This window comes from Glycine max, chromosome 17, assembly GCF_000004515.6.
Source record: "Glycine max cultivar Williams 82 chromosome 17, Glycine_max_v4.0, whole genome shotgun sequence".
Classification (NCBI taxonomy): domain Eukaryota; kingdom Viridiplantae; phylum Streptophyta; class Magnoliopsida; order Fabales; family Fabaceae; genus Glycine; species Glycine max.
This window is the reverse complement of record NC_038253.2, coordinates 17013628-17036470: the sequence shown is the minus strand read 5'-3', so window position 1 is coordinate 17036470 and position 22843 is coordinate 17013628. Positions and strand designations below refer to the sequence as shown.

At 43.4% G+C, this 22843-nt stretch overlaps 1 non-coding gene across 1 annotated transcript; it reads right to left on the bottom strand.

The window, feature by feature from the left end:
- Positions 1 to 1164: 1164 nt before the first annotated feature.
- LOC113000052 (small nucleolar RNA R71) lies at positions 1165 to 1271 on the bottom strand. Its single transcript, XR_003265323.1, has one exon. It is a non-coding gene; the product is annotated as a small nucleolar RNA R71 (small nucleolar RNA).
- Between the last annotated feature and the right edge of the window lie 21572 nt (positions 1272 to 22843).

Genomic DNA, 22843 nt, shown 5'->3' with positions numbered 1-22843 from the left:
GCTGATCTGGAAAACAGAGTAGTAGTGCAAATCCCTTAATGACTAAATTAGTGACTGCTACTGACAATTTAATTGGAGATTTTTGTTTTGATTGTTAGGGTTGTTATTTTTGGCTGAATTTTGGTGTGATAGGTTCTTTTGATCCATATTTTGTGGGAAAAATAGCTGGAGCCCTTAGTTTGGTCAGATTTGAAAGTTCCAAAAAAGTAGTGAATTTGATTTTTGTCAAAACTTCAAATGGCCATAACTTTTGCTTCGGGTATCAGAATGACTATTATTATATATGTATTTGGGGTAGAAAAAAATTTCACATGTTGTGGAAGTCAGCCTAAGGCCGACTGAGGTCTCTAGCTAGCCATAATCGCCTGTTTACTAGTTTTTTTTTTTCAAGTTTTATTGTTTTATTTTTCTAAACTTTCTTTAGATAGTTTCCATAGTTAGACTTTGAATTTTTGCCTGAAAATTTTTGTGCCATCTTTTCATGATTTTAGGGTGGTGCTCACAAAATTTCAAGTCATTTGGATATCATTTGGGGGTAGCTGTAGTTCAAATCTACACTGTTACTTGCATAAGAAGACAACTAGTTGTGCATGCTGAATGTAGTGTATGACTAGAGACAATCCATCTGACTTACAACTCTTTGATCCTGAGATAGATAGGCCATTTCATAGATTAGCTAGACATCATTTTGTACCTTTTGAGCATCGTGAGCATTCTATTATTGGTGAGTCTGAGCATTCTGTGGTTGGTAATTTTGAACATCCTGATTTTGAGCATTCTGAGAACATGGCACAACCTCCATCCCGTGAGAGGACTCTAAGGGAAATGGTTGCACCTGATTTCACTTACGAAAGCTTGTGCATCCAATACCCTGATGAGGATGTCCCATATGTTCTTAAAACTGGACTAATCCATTTGCTTCCAAAGTTTCATGGCCTTGCAGGTGAAGACCCGCACAAACATCTGAAAGAATTCCATATTGTCTGCTCTACCATGAAACCTCCAGATGTCCACGAGGATAACATATTTCTGAAGGCTTTTCCTCATTCTCTGGAGGGAGTGGCAAAGGACTGGCTATATTACCTTGCTCCAAGGTCCATCATGAGTTGGGATGACCTCAAGAGAGTATTCTTAGAAAAAAATTTCCCTGCTTCCAGGACCACGACCATCAGAAAAGATATTTCAGGAATTAGGCAACTCAGTGGAGAGAGCTTATATGAATACTGGGAGAGATTTAAGAAACTATGTGCCAGTTGTCCTCACCACCAGATTTCTGAGCAGCTTCTTCTCCAATATTTTTATGAAGGACTCAGTAACATGGAGAGAAGTATGATAGATGCTGCTAGTGGTGGAGCCCTTGGAGACATGACCCCTGCTAAAGCAAGAAATTTAATTGAGAAGATGGCTTCCAAATCCTAGCAATTTAGTGCCAGAAGTGATGCTATTGTCATTAGAGGAATGCATGAAGGAGCCACAAATTCATCTTCATCAGCCGAGACAAAGAAGCTTGAAGGTAAACTAGATGCCTTGGTTAACCTGGTAATCCAACTGGCCATGAATCAAAAGTATGCACTTGTCACTAGACTCTATGGTTTGTGCTCCTCTGTCGACCACCACACAGACCTTTGCCCTTTTGTGCAACAATCTAAAGCAATTGAACAACCTGAAGCTTATGCTACAAACATCTACAATAGACCTCCTCAACCTCAGCAATAAAATCAGCCACAACAAAACAATTACGACCTCTGCAGCAACAGGTATAATCCCAGGTGGAGGAATCGTCCCAACCTTAGATGGTCGAATCCTTCACAATAGCAGCAACAACCTTATTTTCAGAATGCTGCTGGCCCAAGCAGATCATATGTTCCTCCACCAATCCAACAACAACAGCAACAGCCCCAGAAACTGAAAACAGTTGAGGCTCCTCCGCAAGCTTCCCTTGAAGAACTTGTGAGACAAATGACTATGCAAAACATGCAGTTTCAACAAGAGACCAGAGCCTCCATTCATAGCTTAACTAATCAGATGGGACAATTGGCTACACAGTTAAATCAACAACAGTCCCAAAATTCTGACATATCGCCTTCTCAATCTGTCCAGAATCCCAAAAATGTGAGTGCCATTACATTGAGGTCGGGAAAGTAGTGTCAAGAACCTCAACCAATAACATCTTCCTCATCCGCAAATGAACTTGCCCAACCTCACTCTACTCCAAAAAAAGATGATGACAAAAATTTAAAGAGTAAGTTACCTAACAATTTCTATGCAGGTGAATGTTCCATTGGTAATTTTGATTTACAAAAGCAGCATATCCCTCTTCCATTCCCTCCAAGAGCAATTTCCAACAAAAAAATAGAAGAGGCAGAGAAGGAGATATTGGAAACATTTAGAAAAGTAGAGGTAAACATACCTATGCTGGATGCAATAAAGCAAATTCCAAGATATGTTAAATTCTTGAAGGAGTTGTGCACTAATAAGCGGAAGCTTAAAGGAAGTGAAAGAATAAGCATGGGCAGAAATGTCTCTGCATTGATTGGTAAATCTGTTCCTCAAATCCCTGAAAAATGTGAAGATCCAGGTACATTCATCATACCTTGTATTATAGGGAAAAGTAAGTTTGACAATGCCATGCTAGATTTAGGAGCTTCTATTAGTGTTATGCCTCTGTCTATTTTTAATTCTCTATCTCTTGGTCCTTTGCAGTCAACTGATGTGGTGATTCATTTAGCTAATAGAAGTGTTGCCTATCCTGCTGGTTTCATAGAGGATGTCTTAGTTAGAGTTGGTGAACTGATTTTCCCTGTTGATTTTTATATTTTGAATATGAAGGAGGGATTTTCTAAAGGAACAGTTCCCATCATTCTAGGCAAACCTTTTATGAAAACTGCTAGAACTAAGATAGATGTATATGCAGGCACACTATCTATGGAATTTGGTGATATAACTGTTCATTTTAATATTCTTGATGCTATGAAACACCCATCTGAAGATCTTTCTATATTTCATGCTGAAATAATTGACCATATTGTTGATGAATACATGACTGATCTTCATTCTAATTTGCATGCCTGTCACTCTTCATGCATTGAATCTAAATTTGTACTTGATCATATGGCTGAATTTGATGCTGAGAGTGAATATGAAATTGATATTAATTACATGTCTAGTGATGTTTTACCTCTTGAGATTGATTTTCTAGAGTCAGATAGAACTAATCATGTTTCAGGAAGTACATATACCTCTGACTTTCTTTATGAGGTATAGGCTGAGAAACCATCTCTTTCTACCATTATCCAGCCGCCCACACCAGAATTGAAACCTCTGCCATCAAATTTAAAATATGCTTATTTGGATGATAGCAAAAGTTTCCTGGTAATTATATCTTCCTCCCTTGCTGATGAGCAAGAGGAGAAGCTGTTATCAGTTCTTAAGAAGCATAAGAAGGCTATAGGCTGGACCCTGGTAGACATTTATGGTATTAGCCCATCCATATGTATGCATCGAATAAATTTAGAGGAAGGGGCTAAACCAGTAAGACGGCCACAAAGAAGACTCAACCTGGTGATTCTTGATGTAGTAAAGAAGGTGGTAACCAAGCTTTTGCAAGCTAGAATCATTTGTCCTATCTCCGACAGCCAATGGATGAGTCCCGTCCAGGTAGTCCCGAAGAAAACCGGCCTCACCGTTATCAAAAATGAGAAGGAGGAGTTGATTCCTACTCGGGTGTAGAACAGTTGGAGAGTCTGCATCGACTGTAGGAGGCTGAACCAGGTTACCAAAAAGGACCATTTTCCCCTGCCATTTTATTGACCAAATGCTTGAACGCTTAGTAGGTAAATCTCACTATTGTTTCCTTCATGGTTTTTCTGGTTATATGCAAATCACTATTGCTCCTGAGGATCAGAAATAAACCACATTCACCTGCCCCTTCGATACTTTTGCCTATAGGAGGATGCCTTTCAGCCTGTGCAATGCCCTTGGTACCTTCCAGCAGTGCATGATTAGTATTTTCAGTGATTTTTTAGAAAATTGCATAGAGGTGTTTATGGATGATTTCACTATATATGGATCCTCTTTTGATGTTTGTTTGGATAGTCTGGAAATTTTTTTGAATAGATGCACTGAAACTAACCTTGTTCTAAATTTTGAAAAATGTCATTTTATGGTTGAGCAAGGTATAGTTGTAGGCCGCATTATTTCCAATAAGGGCATTGAAGTAGATCCTACAAAAATTTCTGTTATTTCACAATTGCCTTACCCCTCTTGCGTGCGAGAGGTTCGTTCTTTTCTTGGTCATGCAGGGTTTTATAGGCGCTTTATCAAGGATTTTAGCAAAGTGGCCCTTCCATTATCCAATCTGTTGCAAAAGGAGGTGGAGTTTGATTTTGATGACCAATGCAAAGAGGCTTTTGATTGCCTCAAGCGTGCGGTGACTACCACTCCTATCATTCAGGCACCTGATTGGACAACCCCATTTGAGCTAATGTGTGATACATCCAATTACGCATTGGGGGTTGTCCTTGCTCAAAAGATCTCTTTACTTCACCTTACTTCTTTTCCGCCATGACTTAGAGAGTTTTCTTTCTTCTATCTCCTTCTTTACTTTTATTGCACTTGTCCAAATTTTATTGATTTCTTTGATTGTTCTTGATCTTATGATTGTGCTACATTGAGGACAATGTGTTGTTTAAGTGTGAGGGGGGTGGGGGGGGGGAGAAGATTGTTCTTTAATTTTGTTGGGTATTCTAGTTTAATTTTATTAGGTTTTCTAGTTTAATTTTGTTAGGTTCTAGGTTAATTTTGTTATTTTGGTTTTATGTTTGTGTACAACATTGCATGTTCCTCTTTGAATTTTGGGTTATGTACAGGTAATAGGTAATTGTTTTTTAAATAGGAGTTTCTTTGCATTTTGTGAATTCAAACCCTTGTTTTTCTCTACATGTCAAGTTAGTTTTGAAGGTTCGAATTAAAAGTGATAGATTTACCTTTGGTGAGAATTTGAGCCATCATCATCTATTTTATTCGGTGTGTTTTGCCCTATTGATTGCTTGCACAATAGCCTTGGCTTGACTCTTGTTGATACTTCTTGCTTCACATGCATGTTGGGAGATGATTTAGGCATTTTATTCTTATAAGCCTCTAGCCAAATGAGCCTACCCTGAATTAATTCCTTTGATAGCCTCTTTGAGCCTATGTTCCCCTTTCTTTGTTTTGAGCTGATTACAAGCCTTAAGTGAAAAACCATGATTTCACCCTACCCTTAAGGAATTTTGGAGCTTTGGAATTGTTCTGGGAATAAGTGTAAGGGGGGGCGGGGGGGTATGTTTCATTGGATGATATGTTTTTGTTGGCCATGCTTGATGTATATACATATATTGCCTAATCGTTGCTTTATTTTTCAAATGCTTTCAGTTGCTACTGTTCATGTTAAAAAAGAAAAAAAGAAAAAAGAAAAAAAAAATGAAGTTGAATAAATGAGGTCTTGGTTTGAAGACTTGGATTGGTTTAAGGACTTGGTTGATTTTGTTTTGGGTTTACTTTTTAATTTTGGTTTTGGGGTTTACTACTTTTTCTTACTTCCCACTTATTCCCCATTGCTCATCTATTCCTTTGGGTTTTAGCTACTATCCCATACTTTCATCTACCTTGTCCTTGGCCCCATTACAACCTTAAAAGACCTTTTGATCCTCATGTGCATGTGTTTGTGATGTGGTTGTCAATTTTAGAGTCTTGCCAAGTCTATGTGGTGTTTGTTTTCATGGGTGCTTTGAGAGTAAACAGTAGCCTATACACTTGAGAGATAGAGTGCATATCTTGTGAGGCTTTATCACTTTTCATTCTTGAGCTAATTGACTATCTTGTCATGTTTGAGATTCTTGAATGATTTTCATGACGACCTTGATTCTTTAACTCTTTACGTGTTGGATGTTACCCATTCTTTTCATTCCTTGAGATTCATTGAGAAATATGTAATTGTGCTGTGTCTGTTTCTCTTTAATGTCTCTGGATTTGTCTCTTGCTTTGTTTTTTTCTATTTTGCCCAGGAGTGCAAAAGGCTAAGTGTGAGTGGATTTGATGTGTCATCATTTTCTCCTATTTCTTAACCCTTTTTGTCACCAATTTAATTACTGATTAGCCTTAATTATCAAATTAATTATGCATTTTTATCATTTGGACCTATTGGACTAATTTTATGTTTTTAATTTAATTTCAGGAGAATTATAAGCAATTGGGCTTGAATTCAAAATTGGCCTTGGACTTGAAGAGAGCAGACAATTTTATCAAATCTTATCTTATCTAGATCAAATCTTATCTTATCTAGATTTTATCTAATCTAGATATTATTTCATCTAAATCTTATCTTATCTTATTTAGATTTTATTTCATCTAGATTTTATTTTATCAAATCTTATCTTATCTTGTCTAGATTTTATTTTATTTATGGGCTTGGACTTAAAACAGATTTGTAAGTTTTGGGGCTGAAAATATATAATAGCACCAAGGCTCTAGTTTGAGGACTCTCTCTCTCTCTCTCTTCCCTTCTCTCTCTCCTTTTTCGTTTTTAGTTTTACGCTTCTCTTCTTCTTTTAGACACTTTTTTCATTTTGGAAGAATAATTCCAGTTTTCTTCGTTTTCTACTGATTAATGGAAGGCTAAGTCTCCAGCGTTGTTTTCTCTTGAGGATCAAGCACAACTCTCTTTGAGGTTCTATTATTACTATTAAATTCTGATAAGTTTTTCCTCTTCACCAAATACTCTGTATTTGTTGCTATTAATTCATGCATGCTTAGTGCTTGATTAATTGTGTCTGCGCTTAATTTACGTTCATGCTTAATGATCGTTCATGATTAATTGGTATATGTGTTGCTTAATCACATAATGAATGCCTTATGTTAAATTTTGCTTAGTAATTTAATTTAGGGTTGGATTAAGTGGTTGAACTGATAAAGGATAAACTCTCGTAACCTAGGATAAGAGACTTGCTTGTGAATCAAGGGCAAGCAACGTGTTTTAATTCTGATATTTTATAATTCACATCTATTCGTTGTTTAATTTACAAAAGCAAACAACCCCCCCTCCAATTCGTTACTATTTTCCAACTATTTTTTATGAACATTTGGTTTATCATTGCTCGTTGGGAAACTGATCGAGGCCGTACCCGAATCAAATAAATATTAAAATGTAGTAACTAGGAAGTGATCCTGGGTCATTTCCCAACGAGCAATGATACATCAAATGTTCATAACAGATAGTAGGAAATAGTAACAAACTGGGGGGGGGGGGGCTGTTTGCTTTTGTAAATTAAACAGCGAGTAAAATTGAATTTGAATTTATCAGAATTAAAATACTGTCATATCCTAATTTCGTCCGGGGACCATTGCTGATGGCTTGCAACCTTTGCTTGATCACTTCGAGGTACTTGGCACCCATTGTTGCACAATACATGAAGTTCCGTAACTTGCCGGAAGTCAAAAGAGAGCATTGTTGCACGATTCGTGATGTTCCATAACATGCCAGAAATCAAAAGGAAGCATTGTTATGCAATCCGTGAGGTTCCGTAACATTCCGAAAGCCAAAAAAGGGATGATTACATAATCCGTAAGGTTCCGTAACATTACAGAAGGAAAACAAGTATCGTTACAGAATTCGTAAATTTCCGTAACGTTACGGAAAAAGAATCAGCAAAAAAAGGCAAGGGGATGTATTTAGTAAAAGCTTAGATACATAACTTCACACAAAAGCTTAGATACATAATTTCACACAATTCTAATCTAAGGTTGTTGTCCTTTGGGACAAACGTGAGAGGTGCTAATACCTTCCTCAAACGTAAAGATAACTCCCGAATCTGGAATATTCTTCATGACCGGTTTCCTTTGGTTTTTCTAACGTTTTCCTTTCAATAAACGTTGGTGGCGACTCCGCGCATTTTCCTCCTTTGGAAGACACACCCGTGAGCCTCGCCTTGCTCGCCCGCAAAAGCGTAGGTTGCGACAGTTGGCGACTCCACTGGGGATTGTTTTGTGAGTTAGGCCTATTTTTAGGAAAGTGTGGAATTATGAAACTTTGTGTGTGTGTGTTTTCTTGAACTGTGTAAAAATAATAAATGCTGTCTTTTCCACATTTTTACACTGCATTCTAAGCACCCACAGGTTTGAGTAGAAAAAAAAAGGGGGCCCTATACCCGGGTTCATGGAAATCTAAGGAGTGGAGGTGAATCTATGGTCATGCTAGGTCTCCGACTTGCTTGATAATAGTGAAACCTCGTCTAGAGCTTTCTCTCTTTATAATGTGTTGTCGCTGGTATTCCATACCGCCACAATATTATTATCTTGAGTGATGATACCTCTAGAAAATAGCCATGTGAGATATGGATCATTGGGAGTAGTTATTAGAGACCCCTAGATATTATGCTATAGGTTCCCAAATTGGGGCATGGAGCAAGCACGCTCTGTACCATTTGTTCTCATGCATTCTTCTGCGGATAGCACATAAATTATAGTTTTTCTGTATATCTAGTGATATCGTGTTTCTTTAGAGTAACGCGTCATTTTTTAATGCATACGTTGGGGCACCGCAATGCCTAGAACGTAGCATTAAAAAGAAGGATCTTTTTCGGTCTCGTATATGTAAATTACCACTTGTTTTTCTTTTCGTTTCATGCATGTGCATTGCATCATTCATATCAGAGCCTTGATTCACCCCTTTTTAGGTAAATGATGGGGACAAATCAAATCGGAAAAAGATTCTATCAAGTCAAGATTAAGGGCCTAGATGTCACCAGCCTTAAGGAGTTAGGGCAGTTGATGGATCAGCTCCAGCGTCAAGCTTTTCACAAAACTTACAGTAAAATCTGGAACCTAGCCATGATAGAAGTCTCCACCGAGGCCATTTCCTCCCTCGCCCAGTATTATGATCAGCCGTTGAGATGCTTTACCTTTGGGGACTTCCAGTTGTCACCCATGGTGGAAGAATTTGAAGAGATCCTAGGATGTCCTCTAGGGGGAAGGAGACCATACCTCTTCTCAGGGTTCTATCACTCATTAGCTAGAATTTCAAAGATAGTCCAAATCTCGGTGTAGGAATTAGACCATGGAAAGCAAGTCAGAAATGGGGTGGTTGGAATACCGAGAAAATGTTTGGAGGCAAAAGCGAGAACCTTTGCAGGTGGAGGCGAATGGGCCCCGTTCATAGACATTCTCGCACTGTTGATCTTCGGAGGAGTCCTCTTTCCAAATGTGGATGGGTTGGTGGATCTAGCAGCGATCGACGCTTTTCTCGCCTATCATGACCACAAGGAAAGCCCGGTTGTCACTATGCTAGCCGACCTATATGACACCTTCGACCAAAGATGTGAGAAGAGCAATACGAGGATTGTTTGTTGTACTCCAGCTCTTTATGTATGGTTGGTTTTGCACCTTTTTCGCCAAGAGGTGAGACATGCTTGCCCACTAGAAAGCCACTGTTTATGCACAGAGAAAGGAGGGGCAAATTGGGACCAACTCTTAGCAAAAAAAGAAGGAGCATTTGTCAACTGGTTCCCTCGATGGAAAGAAGGAAGAATCGGGGTTCTTATTTCGTGCAGAGGATTTCCAAATTTTCCCTTGATGGGGACAAGGGGTTGCATCAGTTACAATCCTGTTCTTTCTATAAGGCAACTTGGCTACCCTATGAGAGGGGCACCGCTAGAGGAAGAGCTCGCGCCTGTCATTTCACGAGGTTTCAATAAGACCAACGGGGAGACACTTCAGAAGGTCCGCAAGGCGTGGGAGGTGGTGCAAAAAAAGGATAAAGAACTCAGGGGCAGTAACAATGGGCCCTTCCGTGGCTACCGAAGGTGGTTGAAAGCCTGATGGAAGCTTGCATGTGGGGCTTCTATGGAGGCTGGATCTTTGAGCATCAATGAGGTCCTTTAATGGTAATTTTCCACCATGGAGATGCAACAGAAGACAAAGGAGAAGAGGTGAGAGGAGGCGCCATCCACTAGGAAATAAGCCATGGAAGAAGGAGCTTCACCACCAAGATGAGCCTTGGATAAGAAGCTTGGAGAGGATGCTTCAATGGAGGAAAAGAAAGAGGGAGTGAAAGAGAGAGAGGGGAGCACGAAATTGAAGGAAGAAAAAGGGAGAGAAGTTGAACTTTGAGTTGTGTCTCACAAGACTCTCATTCATCAAAGTTACAACAAGTGTTACACATGCTTCTATTTATAGACTAGGTAGCTTCCTTGAGAAGATTTCTTGAGAAAACTTTCTTGAGAAGCTAGAGCTTAGCTACACACACCCCTCTCATAACTAAGCTCACCTCCTTGAGAAGCTTCCTTAAGAAGATTCCTAAAGAAGCTAGAGCTTAGCTACACACACCTCTCTAATAGCTAAGCTCACCTCCTTGAGATGAGAAGCAAGAGCTTAGCTGCACACCCCTAATAATAGCTAAGCTCACCCCCATGACAAAATACATGAAAATACAAAAAAATGTCCCTACTACAAAGACTACTCAAAATGCCCTGAAATACAAGGCTAAAACCCTATACTACTAGAATGGCCAAAATACAAGGCCCAAAAGAAGGAAAAAACCTATTCTAATATTTACAAAGAAGAGTGGATCCAACCTTGACCCATGGGCTAAAAAATCTACCCTAAGGTTCATGAGAACCCTAGGGCCTTCTTTAGTAGCTCTAGCCCAAGCCTCCTGGAGTCTTCTATCCAATGCCCTTGGGGGGTTGGATTGCATCAAAGCCCACGTGCAAGGTTTGGATTGGCTCCCGAGTTTGAGAACCACTAAAAGAGAGGAAGTTGAGGCACCAGAGGAAGACGAAGAGGTGCAGGCCCTTAGGGCAGAACTCGAGCAAGCCCAAACAGTCAAAGAAGGGTTCAAATTAGCAGCTCTTAAAATCCGAAAGGAGAATGCCGAACTAAGAGATACAAATATAGCTACCACCAAGGCCTTGGAACAAGAAATCAAGAGGGCTCGTAGGGAAGAGCACAGTCGAAACAAGTTCTGAGGGGCTCTGTGGGGCAGCAACAGTGAGCTTAAGCTCCGGAGAGAGGAAAGAGACCAATCATGAGTACATGGCATGGTCTTAAAGGAGGAGTTAGCTACTTGATCAAGATCCAAGAAAAGTTTGGCCCCACACTTTGAAGCCACAGAGCAAAGCATGCTAGCTATAATAGGGCAGTACAAAGAAGAGTTAAACCAGTCATTGACTCATGAGCAAAAGCTAGTAGAGGACTTCGCACAAGCATACGCCAAGAAGGAAGAAAGAGGGAGGGTGATTGATGCATTCATGAGGATGGATAGGTTCGCCTTGACCTTAAATGGAAGTCAAGACCTCCCACGGCTACTAGCCAAAGCAAGGGCCATGGTCGAAGTGTGTTCAGCCCCAGAGGAAATTCACGGGCTAATCAATTACTGTCAACACATGATAGATTTAATGTGCCATATAATTAGAAACTGTTAGGTTCTGTTGTAACACTTTTGTAAAATCTTGGCTAGATGAAAGCTTTTGTTCCTTTTTATAAAAAGAGAAGTTCTGAAACTCCATCACGTTGTCTAAAAAGGCCTTGAGGTGGATCTAAGTGCTCTGATCATTCATTAGCATATTCATGAATTGGTGGCATGCTCACCACTATTTGTTTCTTTAGGGAACTCACCATAACTAAAAAAGCACAAAGGCACCCCTATAACACCAGATCCAAAAGTAAGATGGATAACAAAGAGGGAGTGCAAGAACAGATGAAGGCCGACATGTCGGCCTTAAAAGATCAGATGGCTTCTATCACGGAAGCCATGCTAAAAATTCAAAAATCAATAGAAGACAATGCTACGGCAGTCGCTTCCAATACAGCTAGGGAAGCGGAACTGGTGCTACAGCCCGCAATGAACTTGGGCCGGGACAGAAGCGCGACGGGTTTCAATCGGAGGTATAGTCCTCAAGCCTACCCTTATGGCTTGCCTACAGACTTCACCTCCCATACCGCTCCAGACGATTTGAGCCAAGCCCCTACCTTCGAGGGGCAACTCCCTCCTCATGCCGACTATCCTCTGCAGGAAGATGATGAAGGAGATGCCCATTTAGGCCCTCTACTGCCCCCAAAAGAACCGCCCCCCATGAGTTTCCCCAAGCAAACATAATCCACCATGCCCCGTCTCAATCCGCACCCGTTAAGGAACTCGTTCCCATTTCAAAAGACAAGGGAGAGATCGATCTTCTTAAAGAGAGGTTGAGAGCGGTGGAAGGCCTCGACATCTATCCTTTCTCGGATTTAGCCGATCTATGTCTAGTACCTGACATCATCATTCCTCCCAAGTTTAAGGTACCAGACTTCGATAAATACAAAGGGACGACGTGTCCAAAGAGTCATCTGCAGATGTATTGCCGAAGGATGGGGGCATTTTCCATGGATGGAAAGCTGTTAATGCACTTCTTTCAAGACAACTTAGCCGGAGCAGTAGTGGCGTGGTACACAAATCTGGAAGCCTCTCAGATCCGGTCGTAGAAAGACTTGGCAACTGCTTTCATTAGGCAGTACCAATACAACACAGATATGGCTCCCGATCGGAACCAACTTCAGAGCATGAGCAAACGGGAACATGAGTCCATCAAGGAATATGCTCAAAGGTGGAGAGACCTAGCAACCCAAGTCATCCCACCTATGACTGAGAGGGAAATGATCACGATTATGGTAGATACGCTGCCTACGTTCTACTATGAGAAGCTGATAGGATATATGCCAACCAACTTTGCAGACCTTGTCTTCGTCGGAGAAAGAATCGAGTCCGGACTGAGGAAAGGCAAGTTTGAATACGCCTCCAACGCTGGCCCGAACAGCAATAGAAGAGCCCCAGTGGTGGGCACACGAAAAAAGGAAGGGGATACCCACGCGGTCACCACCGCCCCAGCGTGGATGAAAACACCCCAAAATGCTCAAAACTCATACTAACACAACCACCCGAACTTTTCGATCCAAGCCGGAAGTTCCCTCCCAACTCAAGTAGAAGGGCCTGCCACAACAGAAAAAATGCCTGCACAACACGCGGCTCCAGCCACACCCCGGCCAGCCAATAATACGACTCCTGGAGCAAGCTATAACGATACACGACGCCCCCTGAGAGACGAGTTCTCTCCTATTCCCATGGCGTATTCCGATTTATGGCCCTCATTAGTAGAAAACCATTTGGTGGTGGCCATACCCGGGAAGGTCTTCCAGTCACCATACCCCAAGTGGTACAACTCAAATGCCACGTGCGCATACCATAGTGGAGCCCCCAGACACTACAATGATTCTTGCCTGCCATTCAAGTATAAGGTGCAACACCTAATAAATGTCGGCTGGCTATCATTTCAAGAAGAGGGCCCCAACGTTAAGACCAATCCACTAGCCAGTCATGGAGGAGCTAGCATAAACTCCATCGAAAAGGATAGGTTGTCAGGGTCAAAGAGATTAGAAGATGTGGCTACATCAAGAAGATTCATCTACCAGTCGCTGCAGGCAACATGCATGGTCTCTCGTGGCGGAGACAAAAGTGACGAATGTATGTTTCATCTCGGGGAATCACACGACATGGAAACTTGCCCCACGGTGGAAGAGCTACTTCAACAGCTCATGGACTGGGGGCAGCTCGAAGTGTCCAAGGGAGGTAGGGAAGAACCACAGATTTGCACGCAGTCGGCAGAAAGGAAGGCTCCCCCAACCCCCAAAGCCCTAGTAATATGTTTCACTAGGAATGTGACCGGCTCCAGATCCGAGTACCCCCCGACAGTGCCCAAGCCAACGCCATTTTCCTATCAAAGCAATAAGGCCGTCCCATGGAAATATACCCCTACCGCTTTTGGAGAAGGAGCTGCAACCGAGGTTGACTCCTTGTCAGCCAAAGTGACCAACATTACCGGCCTTAGTGGCGTAACCCACAGTGGTCGGGTGTTCGCTCCCCCCCACTCGGCGAAATTGCCTTCCAAGGGGAAAGCACCCATGATCCAAGAGTCCACAGAGGCGGCCACCCCCTCAGAAGAAGTGGATCCCCCGGTAGTAAAGGGAGCTGAAAAGAAGGAAATGTGGTGACCTTGGAGGAGGCTCATGAGTTCCTTCGTCTAATCCAACAAAGTGAGTTTAATGTAGTTGAGCAATTGAATAAAACTCCAGCAAGGATCTCTTTGCTCGAACTACTCATAAACTCCGAGCCTCATCGTGCACTATTGGTAAAGGTCCTCAACGAAGCCCACGTAGCACACAACATCTCAGTCGAGGGTTTTGAAGGCATTGTTAATCACATAACAACCAATTACTATATCGCATTCACGGAAGAAGAGATTCCAGTTGAGGGGAGAGGGCACAACAAAGCTCTACATGTGTCTGTTAGATGCATGGACCATGTCGTCGCTAAGGTACTCATCGATAATGGTTCAAGTTTAAATGTGATGCCAAAGACCACCTTGGAGAAACTTGCTTTTAATGCGTCACGTCTAAAACCGAGTTTGATGGTAGTATGAGCTTTCGACGGTAGTCGGCGGGAGGTGATGGGGGAAATTGACATCCCCATTCAGATAGGCCCCTACACTTGCAATGTGGTTTTCCAAGTGATGGACATAAATCCCGCCTACAGCTGCCTTTTGGGGAGGCCATGGATTCACGCGCTAGGAGTGGTCCCTTTGACGCTGCACCTGAAATTGAAGTTCGCGGTTAATGGACTCTTGGTGATAGTGTTTGGCGAAGAGGATATGTTGGTAAGTTGCCCCTCCTTAGCACCATATGTAGAGGCAGCGGAGGAATCATTGGAAACAGCTTTCGAATCCTTCGAGGTGGTAAGTTGTGCCTCTATGGAAACAAGTCCATTGCTACCTTGTCTCTCTATTGCGGCCCTGATGGTGGCGCGGGTAATGCTCAGGCATGGTGTCATACCCTAATTTCGTCCGGGGATTATTATTTGATGATATACAACCTTTGATTGGCCGCTTCGAGATACTTGGCGCCCTTTGTTGCACAATATGTGAAGTCCCGAGACGTGCCGAGAATCAAAAGGAAGCAGGCTTACGCGATTCGTGAAAATTCCGTAATGTGACGGAAATCGAAAAGAGGTGTTTTGCGCAATCCATGAGTTTCCGTAACTTCTTCGAAAGCTAAAAAAGAGTAAATACATAATCCGTAAGGATTTGTAACCTTGCGGAAGGGAAATAAGTATCGTTACGAAATTCGTAAAGTTTCGTAACGTTACGGAAAAAGAATTACCAAAAAAATAGAAGGGGGGTGCATTTAGTAAAAAAGGGGGTACAAATAGCAATCTGGCCAACTTGGGCCTTCCAGATCCTTCCTCCAGAAGGTTGTTGCTTCTGGAGGAAGCAACCTTGCTCGCCTGGGCAAGCTGAGCTCGCTAGGGCGAGCTGGGTGGCAAGCTCCTCCCCTATTTTTCTATAAATAGGGGGAGGAGTGAAGAAGAAAAGGGTTCAGCCTTCTTGGCACTTCTCTCTCTCTCGAAATTGCTGAGGAAAATTATTTCCGTGAAGCAAATCAAAGCCGAGGCGCTTCCGTAACGTTTCCCTGAGTAATTACGCGAAGATTCTCGACCGTTCTTCAAGATTCATCGTTCGTTCTTCGTTTTCTTTAGTCTTCAACTGGTAAGTACCTCAAACCGAGCTTTTCAATTCATTCTATGTACCCGTGATGGTCCACATTTTGTTTCATGTATTTTTATTCTCATAATGTTGTTTACCCGCTCTCTGTGTATGGTTGATTTCACACCTACTCCGACAAGACACGAGACACCCGTGTCCGCTTCAAAGCTATCGCTCATGCGCCGAAAAAGGAAGAGTCGATTGGGACCAACATTTGGCTGGGATAGGGGGCAGCGCGATCAATTGGTTTCCTCGTTGGAAGGAAGGCAAGGAAGGAGTTTTTTTCTCGTGTGGGGACTACCCTAATGTTCCACTGATAGGGACTAGGGGTTGTATTAATTATAATCCCGCACTCGCCATAAGACAGCTAGGGTATCCCATGAGGGGAGCGCCAACCGAAGAAAGTCTCTCGCCTTTCCTTGTGAGGGATCTAGGCGCGCAAGGTCTCAAGGTTATATAAAGAATCCACAAGGCGTGGAGGAGTCCGTTGAAGAAAGACAAGGAGCTTAGGGGCATCCGAAATGGCATCATCGGAGGTTATCATGGATGGCTAAGAATTCACACGCGAGGGTTAGATTGGCTCTCCAAGTTGAAAGTTATCGATGAGGAGGACTTCGAAGCTCCGGAGGAAGATGAAGAAGTCCGAGCTCTGAAATTAGACCTAGGGAAGGCAAGACTCGCCAAGGAGAAGTTCTGTCATACCCTAATTTCGTCCGGGGACTTTTGCTTGATGACATGCGACCTTTCTTTGGTCCTTGTGAGGTGCTTGGCATCCATCATTAGGCAATTTATGAAATTCCAGGACATGCCGAAAAACCAAAAAATATTGGTGCACAATCCGTAAGTTTCCGTGACACACCGGAAATCAGATGGAAGCATCGTTGCATAATTAAGTGAGGTTCCGTAACATTCCGTAAGTCAAAAGGGGGATGATTATGTAATCCACAAGGTTCCGTAACATTACGGAAAGAAAACAAGTATCGTTACGAAATTCGTAAGTTTCCGTAACTTTACGAAAAAAAGAATCACCAAAAAAACAGCAGAGGGGGGTGTGCTTAGTAAAAATGGGGGTGCAAATAGCACCCAGGCCCACTTGGGCCCTCCAGAATATTCCTCCAGAAGGCTGTTGCTTCTGGAGGAAGCAACCTGGCTCGCCTGGGCGAGCAGAGCTCGCCTGGGCGAGCTGGGCGGTAACCACCTCCCCTATTTTGCTATAAATAGGGGAGGAAGTGAAGAAGAAAAGGGTTCAGCCCCTTAGGCACTTCTCTCTCTTTCGAATTTGCTTGGAAAAATTGTTTCCGTGAAGAAAATCTAAGCCGAGGCGCTTCCGAAACATTTCCGTAACGTTTTCCGTGAGGAATCTTGCAAAGGTTTCAACCGTTCTTCGACGTTCTTCATTCGTTCTTCATCGTTCTTCGATCTTCAACGGGTAAGTACCTCGAACCAAGCTTTTCGATTCATTCTATGTACCCGTAGTGGTCCACATTGTGTTTCGTGCATTTTTATTCTCATTTTGTTTACTTTTTATACCCCCTGTTGACGTGCTTAAGTCATTTTACTTAAGTCATTTCTCGCTTAACTTAAAAATAAAATCAAATTCCACCGAACGTTTGAATTGTATTATCCGTTAACTTCGGTTAAAATAAATTCCGACCGTTCGGTCGTGCCGTAACCACGTTGGAAATCAAAAAGAGGTAAAAAAAAATAATATAATAATAAAAAAAACATCCTTTAGTAAAATAAAGCGGAAAATCAATCGGACATTTTCTCTTTGGGATTTCTCATTCTTAATCGAATTGATTAATAACTAAAGTGAAACTAAGGCTAAAATCAACTCGCCTAGTCAAGCTCGTCCATAAAAAATAGGTTTTTGAAGTTTGTCATTTCAATTTCTCACTAAGTAAAATGGATCATTTTTTAGGGTCCAACGCCTTAAAATGATCACCACTTAAGTAAAAAGAATCATTTGATAAGAAAGAACTACGTAGGTCTGATTTTCTCATCTCAAATTGAGGAATACGTAGGAGCAAAGGGAAACACCCTTGTCGACCACAAAAAGAGAAAAATATCAAAAGGGTATAAAGGATATAAAGACATAAAAAGGGAACATAAAAATCAAAGTCACGTTTGCACATTCGATTAAAGGCTGTCGTCCCTTGTGACGGACGTGTGGGGTGCTAATACCTTCCCCGCGCGTAAATACAACTCCCGAACCTTTCACTAAAAAGTTCGTAGATCGCGTCTTTTCCGGTTTTTCCGATGTTTTCCTCGAATAAACGTTGGTGGCGACTCCACGCGTATTCCTTTCGTGGAACACGCATCCCGCGAGTCACGCGTCGCCCTCCCGCCAAAGGGTAGGTTGCGACAGTTGGCGACTCCACTGGGGACTGTTTTTAGAGAGTTAGGCCATTTAATTTTGTGCAATGTTTTACCGTGACTTACCCTTTTGTTGGTTTCCTTTCATCATGTTCTTGTGTATATAAACTCTTTGTTGCTTTTAGTGCGTTTTAAATGTATGCATGAAGTAAATTTTTATTCATTTGATGCACACAAACACTAACACTATTTGCACACACTGTGAGTGAAAAAGGGCCCTATACCCGGGTTCATGGGAGCATAAGGAGTGGAGGTGAATCTGTGATCATGCTAGGTCTCCGACTTGCTTGATTACAGTGAACCCTCATCTAGAGCTTTTCTCTTTTGAAACCTATTGTTGCTAGTAGTCCCTACTGCTACAATATGTTCTTCAAAGGGGATGATACCTCTAGAAACCATCAAGAGAGATATAACTACCTTGGGGATTATTGCTAAAAGCCTAGTTAGTTCTCTCCCTTATAGGTCCCTTAAATAGGGGCACGAAGCAAACACGCTGCGTACCATTTCTCACACTGCCATGCATGAGTATCATATACCCTTTTGCTTATGTTCGGTAAATATTGTCATACTGTGCACATTCCCGCATTGTGTCTTTTGCATAGGCATTGCATATGGGTTCTGTCTTGATCCCTACTGTAAACAAACCAACGGAGGGTCCGTGTCGCCTTCTTAAAAACGTGCGTTGGGGCATTTGGCTACCCCTAGACGTCGTATCTAAGAAGGGGACAAATTCCCCGGACCCCCGCATTTCTAGATTGCATCTGTGTCATATGCATTCCATCATGCATTCATTCATCCCACCCATGAGATATCGGAGTTTTGATTTGCACCAGCTTTTGTCTCACTTTAGTAAGCATGGGAACAAATCAAACCGGCAAGAGGTTCTACCAAGTCAAGGTCAAAAGCCTAGATACCACCAGCATCAAGGAATTAGGGCGGTTGATGGAACCCCTCCAAATGCAAACCTTCCGCAAGACTTACGGAAAGATCTTAGAGTTGACCATAGCAGAGGTGTCCATAGAAGCCATTGCATCACTTACCCAATACTACGACCAGCCTTTGAGGTGCTTCACATTCGGAGACTTCCAATTAGTACCAACCATTGAAGAATTTGAGGAAATTCTAGGATGTCCTCTCGGGGGAAGAAAACCATATCTTTCCTCCGGGTGTCTCCCCTCTTTGAGCAGAATTGCAACTGTGGTCAAGGATTCAGCAAGAGGTTTGGACCGCATAAAACAGACTCGGAACGGCATAGCGGGCCTACCACAGAAGTACCTAGAAGACAAGGCAACGGGTATGGCCAATCAAGGAGACTGGGTCCCGTTTATGGACGTGTTAGCTTTGCTAATTTTTGGGGTCGTCCTCTTTCCAAACGTGGATGGTTTGGTAGACCTAGCAGCAATCGACGCTTTCCTTGCCTACCACCATAGCAAGGAAAGTCCGGTGGTAGCTGTCTTGGCAGATCTATTTGACACATTTGACCGAAGGTGCGAAAAGAGTAGCGCACGGATCATCTGTTGCTTACCCGCCCTCTGTGTTTGGTTGGTTTCGCACTTGTTCCGACAAGACACAAGACATCCATGTCCACTCCTGAGCCATCGCTCGTGTACTGAAAAGAGGAGAATAGATTGGGACCAGCTCTTGGCCGGGATAGGAGGTAGAACAATCAGTTGGTTCCCCCGATGGAAGGGAGGAAAAGAAGGAGTCCTTTTCTCATGTGGAGGATACCCAAACATTCCGCTGGTAGGAACGAGGGGTTGTATTAACTACAATCCCGCGCTCGCTATAAGACAACTAGGGTACCCCATGAGGGGAGCACCGACGGAAGAAAGCATGTCTCCTTTCCTTGTGAGGGATCTCGGCGCACAAAATTCCAAGACTATACAAAAAATCCATAAGGCATGGGAAACCCCGTTAAGGAAAGATCAAGAGCTTAGAGGCATTCGTAATGGCATCATTGGTGGGTACCACGAATGGCTGAAAGTTCATATACGAGGTTTAGATTGGCTCGCCAAGTTAAAAGTCGTCAGCGAAGAGAATTTTGAAGCACCGGAAGAGGACAAAGAAGTCCAAGCTCTCAAAAGCGAGTTAGGAAAGGCAAAATTTGCCAAGGAGAAGTTCAAGTTGGCCGCTACACACGTTCGGAAGGAGTGTGCCGGGTTACGGGAAGAGAATGCAATTACCGCAAGAGCCCTTGAACAAGAGACCAAGAGGGCTCGCAAGGAAGAGTATGGCCGAAACAAATTTCGCGGAGCTCTATGGGGTAGCAATAGTGAACTCAAGTTGCGAAGGGAAGAAAGGGACCAGTCGCGAGCACATAGCATGGTTTTGAAAGAAGAGTTAGTTGCCTGTTCAAGGTCCAAAAGAAGCTTGTCTCAGCGTTTATGCGAGACGGAGACCAACATGCTAGCTATCATCGCCAAGTACCAAGAAGAGTTAGGTCTAGCCGCGGCCCACGAGCATAGGATTGCGGACGAATATGCCCAAGTATACGCGGAAAAAGAGGCTAGAGGAAGGGTGATCGACTCTTTACACCAAGAGGCAACCATGTGGATGGATCGGTTCGCTCTTACCTTGAACGGGAGTCAAGAACTTCCCCGATTGTTAGCCAAGGCCAAAGCGATGGCAGACACCTACTCCGCCCCCGAAGAGATTCACGGGCTTCTCGGCTATTGTCAGCATATGATAGACCTAATGGCCCACATAATTAGAAATCGTTAGGAAACTTGTATGGTCTCTCAGACCTTGACTAGATATGACTTCCTTTTTGAAATAAAATGAGTTGGTCCCATGTTTCTACTCCAAAAAACTTGTGCAAATCAAATTACTCATACGTCTCATCTCTAGCATGCATTTTCTTTCTTTACCCACTCCTCACGTTTGGTTTTTTAGGGAAAAACACCATAACTAAACGCGCCGCAAGGGATCCCTATCGCACCAGATCCAAATCTAGAACGATGGGTGATCAAGAGGAGACGCAGGAACAGATGAAAGCCGACATGTCGGCTCTGAAAGAACAAATGGCCTCCATGATGGAGGCCATGTTAAGTATGAAGCAGCTCATAGAGAAGAACGCGGCCACCGCCGCCGCTGTCAGTTCGGCTGCCGAAGCAGACCCGACTCTCTTGGCAACTACGCACCATCCTCCCTCAAACATAGTAGGACGGGGAAGGGACACACTGGGGCACGATGGCAACCCTCACCTGGGATACAACCGAGCGGCTTACCCTTATGGATTGCCGCCCAACTATTCACCACCCGTCTTACAAGAAGATGCGGGCCACATTGCTTCTCCCATCCATGAAAGAGAGCCTCCTCAGCAGCCCGACGAAGTCCACAAAGACCCTCAAGATTATGCTCGAAGGGATGTCGAGTTCTATCCCCCGATCCCCGAAGGGCCGGCACCAGGCACGTTGCCTCAACCCAACATCGCAGCATCACCAATAGTTTTGTCCACGGAAGGGCCGCCCCCAGCAACTGAAGAAAGGAGGAAGCTCGATCTCCTTGAGGAAAGATTGAGGGCTATGGAAGGATTTGGGGACTATCCGTTCGCAGACATGACGGATCTTTGCTTAGTACCCGATGTTGTTATTCCCCCGAAGTTCAAAGTGCCGGACTTCGACAAGTATAAAGGGACGACTTGTCCCAAAAACCATCTCAAAATGTACTGCCGTAAGATGGGCGCTCATTCTAAAGATGAAAAGTTGTTGATACACTTCTTTCAGGATAGCTTGGCCGGAGCTGCGGTAGTGTGGTACACTAATTTGGAAGCTTCCCGTATCCATACTTGGAAGGATCTGATTACCGCCTTCCTAAGGCAGTATCAGTACAATTCTGATATGGCTCCTGACCGTACTCAATTGCAGAATATGTTCAAGAAAGAGGGTGAAACCTTTAAAGAATATGCGCAACGATGGAGGGATTTGGCGGCACAAGTAGCTCCTCCCATGGTTGAGAGAGAGATGATCACCATGATGGTAGACACTCTGCCAGTGTTCTACTATGAGAAGCTAGTAGGTTACATGCCGTCCAGCTTCGCGGATCTGGTGTTTGCCGGGGAAAGAATCGAGGTTGGATTGAGAAGAGGAAAGTTTGATTACGTTTCCTCCACAAACGCGAATGCCAAAAGAATCGGGGCAACAGGGGCAAAAAGGAAGGAGGGAGATGCCCATGCCGTCTCTTCAACACCCGCGTGGGTCAAACCCTAGCAAACACCTCATGGTACCCATCAGTACGCGCAACATCACCCAAGCTTCTCGGCTCATACTGGGAATGCCTCTAGTTCAACAACCGTGCAGCCTAAGGCACCCACCCAGAGGGAAGCTCCCCAAGTTCCAACTCCGAACACGACTCGACCGGCCGGTAATTCCAACACGACAAGGAACTTCCCTCCGAGGCCATTGCCGGAATTCACCCCACTCCCAATGACGTACGAAGATCTTTTGCCATCCCTCATCGCCAATCATTTGGCCGTGGTAACTCCCGGAAGGGTCCTCGAACCCCCTTTCCCGAAGTGGTATGACCCTAACGCAACTTGCAAGTACCATGGGGGTGTCCCGGGGCATTCCGTCGAAAAATGCTTGGCCCTTAAATACAAGGTCCAACATTTAATGGATGCCGGATGGCTGACTTTCCAAGAGGATCGGCCGAATGTGAGAACCAACCCGCTCGCCAATCATGGAGGGGGAGCGGTTAATGCAGTTGAGTCCGATAGGCCGCACAGGTCTAAACCTTTAAGGGATGTGGCAACCCCTAGGAGGTTTATCTTTGAGGCCCTACAAAAAGGAGGTGTGATTCCCCATAGTCGGTGTAAGGAGGATTCCTGTCTGCTACACTCCGGCGAGCTGCATGACATGGAGACG